Genomic DNA, 7,022 nt, shown 5'->3' on the forward strand with positions numbered 1-7,022 from the left:
TTGGTTGGGACAGGGTTTCTCTCCACAATCGCCAAAGTGCTGCTCATTGTGGGAACTGTTGGGTTTCTCTAATATTTTTAAGGTCTTGACCTTAACATGTAAAGTACCTGAAGAAAATGTATGTTATGATTTGGTGCGAGAGAAATAAAATTGAATTGAGTTGAATTGAAAGACTTCATCATGATAATCACCTCTCTGACTCATGGGCAGGAAGATCCTAGAGATTTTGAGTGGTAATATTTGTTATGCTGGCTCTCAGAGCAGCTATTTTTTTATTTAAAGATATTGTAGATTTTTTGCCTTTAACAAACTATAAAAACATATTTTATATTATGACTGTATCTGCACAACTGTATCTGTTTATACAGGCTTTAAATTTGTTAACAAATGCATTAATTAACATTTAAATCTGAATGCAACTTTACTATAGTGTGTTATTAATGATTTATTTCATGTTTAGACACAACTAGTAAATGATAGTTAGAGAGAAGTAAAATATTACAGACTTTTTCCCCCAATGAAACACTTTTCCCTGACCGGTCCAAGCTACCTGAACATGCATTAACCTTGAACAATTGGAACAGTATAAGATGCTGCTGACACATTGTTGTATCAGTATTAACAAAATATAAAATTATAAATAATATCATTGATTCTTACTATTAGTACTTGCTGAATACACTTGTGTAATTTCATTGTGTTGGAAAGCTTTTAGTTGAGCACTTCTGACAACTTCCACCAACGAAAAGTACTGATTATCTTATTTTTAAATCATTGCCACCACATTTTCCACTGGGTCACTTCTTTTGACGTCTCTGTGTAGTGGGCAGGTTATGCATATTTCAAATTTATTTGAAGCCAGAGTGGCGTCAATATTAGTGTTGAGTGATGCCTGCTTTCAATTAGCTCTTCATCAGTACACTGTCTTACACCATTTCAAAATGAAACATTGACTTTGACCAAATTGAACATGGGGTCATGAACCGGGGAAATCTTAATTTCAAAACTGGTTAAAATGGTATTAACCTTTTACAATACTGTGTGCTAGATAAAGCCAGACAGGAATAAAGATTAGGCTTTCCTCAAACATGCAGTATACACTAAAACAGTCATCATTGCCTTTTGACCATCTTCTCTACATCGTAAGGTGCTAGTGACCCTCAGCAGGAATCACTACACAAGAGTCAGAGCGCCCTCTAGTGACCACAGCTTTAGTTGTCAAATATTTGTGGATGAAACAAATATAAAACATTACAAGATTTAGATCAAAAAGAGAAAATCTTGGTATTTAAATTAAATTGCAGCTCTCACGTTTTTAGCATTATATTACTTACATTCGATTTGTCCTAATTGATTTTGTTTATACAAAAACTAAACAGAAGTTCACAGAATGAAAAGGGATAGAGATTAGATCATTTAAAGCAACACTGCCTTGATTTAGGGAGAATGGTGTCACTTTCATTTCCACTCCTCACTCCGAATACTCGTTCTTTAAATAATTCTATATTGCCAGGTCCACCAAGTTCAACAGTAATGCTGAACTGTAGATCAGTTAAAAAGACTTTGAAGTAATTTTAAAACCAGCTTTTATCTTCAAATGTTGGCGAGGATAATTTTACAGTAGATAAATGATATAGGCTTTGTTGATGTTCATGGATGAGGAGCACTCTTTTGTTGAGTCCACTAAGGTAAAAAATAATAATGTTGAATTCATGCTGCATATGTTACCTAATCTAAACCTGCCTTGCTGCCAGCTTCCCTGATGACTGTTGGTGTTTAATTTCCCTGTTTTTGAAAGCTAGTGGAGGACCTTTGTGCTCCTTTATTAATCCCACAATGGGAAATCTGCAGTATTACAGCCACAAGCGTCAAATACGCATCAGCAAGTAATAAGTAACAATACTTAGGGTAAGGAATATAACATTTTGTATAGAAATATATAAAAGTATGAATGGCATTAAACTAATATATACAGTGTAAAGACAGGAAACATATGCGCAGTGGGAGAATATGTACAGTGAATGGATTGCACATGAACTGTTGATATTGCACAGACAGATGAATATTGCAGTTAGAGAGTTAGTGTGTCTACCAGGACAGAGGTTGGACATTGTAAAGGAAATATACTCTATGGAAAAATGTACTCATCATTTAGGGATTAAAGCAGAGCTCCACGAACAGCGCTGGGGAAAATGGACTGTATACAAACGGAAGAGTGCATCGTGTTCTCAGCTGGTCTGAAAAGAATGGATCAAAAGGTTTAAAGAGAGGGTGATACCCCCTCCCCATTTGTTTTTACTTTTGTTGTTTTATTATTGTGACCTTATTCAGTGCAACTACAACTGAAAAATGAATTTTAAAAAGTGCAGTCCATAATGGTGGTGCATGTGGTTTTACTGGGAGCAGAGCTGGTTGTACAGTCTCACTGCTGCAGGAAGGAACGACCTGTGATACCTCTCCTTCACACACTTAGGGTGAATCCGTCTGTCACTGGAGGAGCTGCGCAGTGTGTCATGCAGGGATGGAGCTGATGTTGTCCATCAGAGAATGGCTTCACCATCATCCTCCTCTGTCTCACCACCTCCACTGGGTCAAGCGGGTATCCCAGGACCGCGCTGGCCCTCCTAATCAGTCTATCCAGCCTCTTCCTGTCAGTCCAGTGTCTGAGCCTGTGGAAATCTACCACCATCAGGACCGTGAAGAGATAAGAAGGGGATCACCAGCAACCATGAGTAGAAACTATAGTGAGCCACACATTCATCAACAAAACGGTGACTCGATGTTTTTAAATGTTGATATTTTGATGTTATCTGTTTCTGTTAAAAGGATCTGCTCTGAATTTGAAAACATCAAAGTTTCTTAAAGTTCCAGAGAATACAGATGATATGCCTCAGATGGTTAATTTTGACACATTTATCACAACTCAACAACAATGCAGTCATCTGTTTTTAGTCAAATGGTTACTGACCTTGGTTCAGGATATTTGGTGTAATAAGTAAAATTGTAATTCCATTGTTGCAGGAGGATCTTTAAAATGTTGATACTTCATAATGTTTTATTCTATTTATTTATTTATTTTCTTCGAACACTTTGAGTAATTCATTTATTTTTTTATTAAATGTATTACACAGCAGATGTCCTGTTTTCTTTATTAGGCAGTATGTTACCAATGTCAGATAAGTTCAGAAACTTCTCCAAAAGGGTGAGGAGCAAATCAGCTTCATGAACAAAGAAGAGACCTTATATCATTGAAGCCCCACATGTTACCAAAAGCTGTTTGGACTGTACTGGAGCAGATAAAACAGTTCAAATAAGAGCCTCATTAATGTCATCATTGTGACAATTCTAGTTCTGATCATTTATACCAAATATTCATGAATCTTCAGTATTTTAACCCTTTAAAATATGAGTTTCTTTGCATGAACTCACGTTTGGAGGGTTAACACATTCTGACATATGTCACTGATTAGCAACAACATTGACTTTTATGAATTATTATTTTTAGGGTAGTTCCACACATACTTTTAATGGCTTAATTTTATTAATCAACATCAGTCTTGATCATAAATACCAATATTTATTTTCAGTATTGTAGTGACCCATAAAATACCAGTTTGTTTACATAATACCACAATTACTATGTAAAAATAACATTAATATATAATATTCCATATACAACATGATAATGGGATTTATTTTGGAGGGTTAACACAGCCTGGCATATAGTCACTGATAAGCAACAATTATTAACAATTATTATTAAACCATTATTGTTTTTGTGTAGTATCAGGTAGTATTACATTTAAAAGAAAAATTCCTCTCATTACTGTAAGGGAAAATATGCCCCTCCCTGAAACTGCTATAAAATTACATATGTTTTCGTTTCAAATGACACAGTTGTTGTAACTAACTTTAGTCCTGTTCGAAAATACCAATTATTCATTTATTTTCATTATTTTAACCCTTTAAAATTATCAGTTTGTTACACGTAATAGTAACAATGTTTCATTTGAAAAACAGAAAAAAAGCATTGATTTCATATGACAAATACCAGGCTAGGGGGAAATACATGTTTGAGGGAGTGAGGAATTATACATTACACAATATTATTTCTCTCATTTGTCTGCCTCTGGATACTGTCATAAATGCACGCGTCATGTCTGATAGTGGCGGTGACGTTCACTTGGGTTCAATCTCTTGACTCTTGACTTCCTGGTGCCTGTAAATTGGCTCACAGTGCCACCTGCTGTTGTGGCCTGGAAGGAGAAGTATTCAGGACACTTACCTAGCATAACACAACAGCGGAAAAATCGTGACAAAAGTCACGTGATTTTTTGTGTCCTACTTTTCAGATGTATTTTTAGTACATGTAGGACACATTTTTTTGTCCTTGTGGGATTTTTCTTTTTGTACTTGCATGAAATGATGAAGCATTACTTATTAGAAATATGAAGTGTACTTGTTCGTCAAGTGCATTTTGTATTTGTGAAACTAAATGCATTGGTTTGTTAATTGGGTTTTGTATTTGCAAACCTCACAGTGTTTGTAAGTGAAAGGTGGGGAATTTGTAAAACATTGTTTGTTTGATAAGTTTTGGCATAAATTTTGCTCCATACTGTAAGAGTAGAACGAGAAGTAGAGCCCTCAGCTACCAGGCTCCTCTCCTGGAACCCACTCCCAGTTTGGGTTCTGGAGGTAGACAACGTTTCTTTGATAAAGCCTATAGTTATGACTCGGGTGAGCCCTGAACCATCCCTTAGTTATGATATAGTTATCTAAACTGCTGGGGGAACTCCCATCATTCATTGAGCACTTCTCTCTGTCCCTCTCCCCTGTTGTCAAAGTAATTGGTCGGTGTGGGAACTGTTGGGTTTCTCTATAATATTGTAAGATCTCGACATTACTGCCTTGAGATTTGGGACTATGCAAACAAAATTGAATAAAAAATGAATTGAATAATAGATATGTCATTTTCCAATTCACATATCAACATTTGCAAAGTCTTATAGGTCTGACATAGTAAATCCTTTCGGATTTGTTGGCCTAACTTGTATGTTACTTTTGACATATCAAGCTGTCATTCTTACAACACCAAATGTTTATTAATAATTAAAAATATGAATCAATAAGATATCTCTAAAACAATTTAGACATGTTAAAATTGTATTTTGGAGATGTACTCTTCCACATTCATTTGTTATTAAATATATGCAATTGTGACTGGTGGAATTGTGTTGTTTGATATCTAAAAATTCTATCATGTAGACATCTTAAATATAATTGGTATTATGACCTGACTTTCCAGTAGTTACCATTACATTTCAGATATCTGAAATTTCATGTTACTAGAAACTAAATTACTAGTTACAATTGCAAGTAAATATAGGTTTAGATATCTAGAATTACACTTACATCTGTGATTTAAGAGCAATTGTAGATATTTATATTTAGCATTGCTACTAGTTTAAATGAATTGTTGAAAACGATATAAGACATTTATCGTGAGCGGTTAGGCAAATTATTTATGTATTTATTATTTACAGATACCTTTGATTGAGTTTGAGTAGAAGTAAAGGGTAATAGTTGACAAGTTGTAATTAAGTTAGAAGTGAAAATGCTTATTGTACATATCCAAGAAATACATTTTTGATATTAAATTGATATTAAGGTAAACATTGTATTGTGAAAATCTTCTCTTTGAATTGTAACTTTTAATAAAAAGCAATTGTTGATGTCTAGTATTGCTATTACTGCAAATCATGTGTGTGGGTGATCAAAAGACTCATTCATTTGTGATGTAATTAAGAAAGCAGACTGTATCCAGCAGTTGCAGCGCTCATGTTTTACATATCATTACAGACCAACCATTTCTTCCTTTAGCACATACAAGGCATAAAATAAATTAAGTCAAATGTCAATAAACATAACGTGAGCATCAGTATATCACGCTGCTCTACTAAAAGTAAAAAGTCTATTTTAAAATTGATTAAGCATATATATATAAATATATATAAATATATATATATATATATATTCAATGTAAATATGATGTGGAATTATATTACTTTACTTATAGTGCCTCGAACAGTCCCTCATACATTCCACAGGCTATGAAATAATACAGCTGCACAGATAGTTTCCATATGAGTCACTGTTCGATCTATTAATGCACATATACTTCATAAGGGTAATTAAGGCCCTCTGAGTCAACAGTGACTCTGACATTCTTCATTAGAAAGGCTATAGGACTCCAATAGAAAACCAGTACTATGTACTGCACTGCTGCAAGTTACATGTACAGAAAAAATAGGTGAAGGAGTAATAAAGAAATACAGCAGGATTACATCAATCTGGCAACCACATCTTGCCCCTTTTGACACAATGAATGTGACATCACCAAAAATTAAAGGGAAAAAAAAGTTGCACACTGATAATTTTTCATTGGGGAATACAAACAGAAACCCAACAGTGGTTTTAAAAAAATACAACAGACCAAATAATGTAGAAAGAATACAAATAACCTGTATATAATAATGTAAATAAAGTCTCATTTTGCAAACAAGGGGGAGCCTTACTGTTACAGAGTAGTTTAAATATAACATTTTGAACTAACAGGAACTAAATGAGGTTTAACCTGACTTCAGTACACTAGCTGTGGGAGTAAACATGTAGAGAGCCTGCCTTGGCCTGGACACAGTAGTGTGGCAAATGCTGTAACATCACTGAAAATAACCATTTCAAAAGTCAAAAGCTTTGCTTCCCCTCCTGAGGTAAAGCAGATTGTAGTGTGATGTTTTCCATGTTTGTGTGTTTTCTATTTAAAGCAAAGGAAAATCCAAGTGAATTGGAAGTTTAACAAATATGTGGTTATCTAACATATTGCAGTGTTTCTCACAGGACTCAGAGGTGGGGGGATGTTATGGCTGTTAAATTGACAGTTACACTCCTTTATGCCTCAAAAACCTGTCAATCAGCACTTTTCTTAGTCTGGTTGTCTAACAGGCCTGTCGTTTCAGCTGGTT

Source organism: Hippoglossus hippoglossus, chromosome 5, assembly GCF_009819705.1.
Source record: "Hippoglossus hippoglossus isolate fHipHip1 chromosome 5, fHipHip1.pri, whole genome shotgun sequence".
NCBI classification, from domain to species: domain Eukaryota; kingdom Metazoa; phylum Chordata; class Actinopteri; order Pleuronectiformes; family Pleuronectidae; genus Hippoglossus; species Hippoglossus hippoglossus.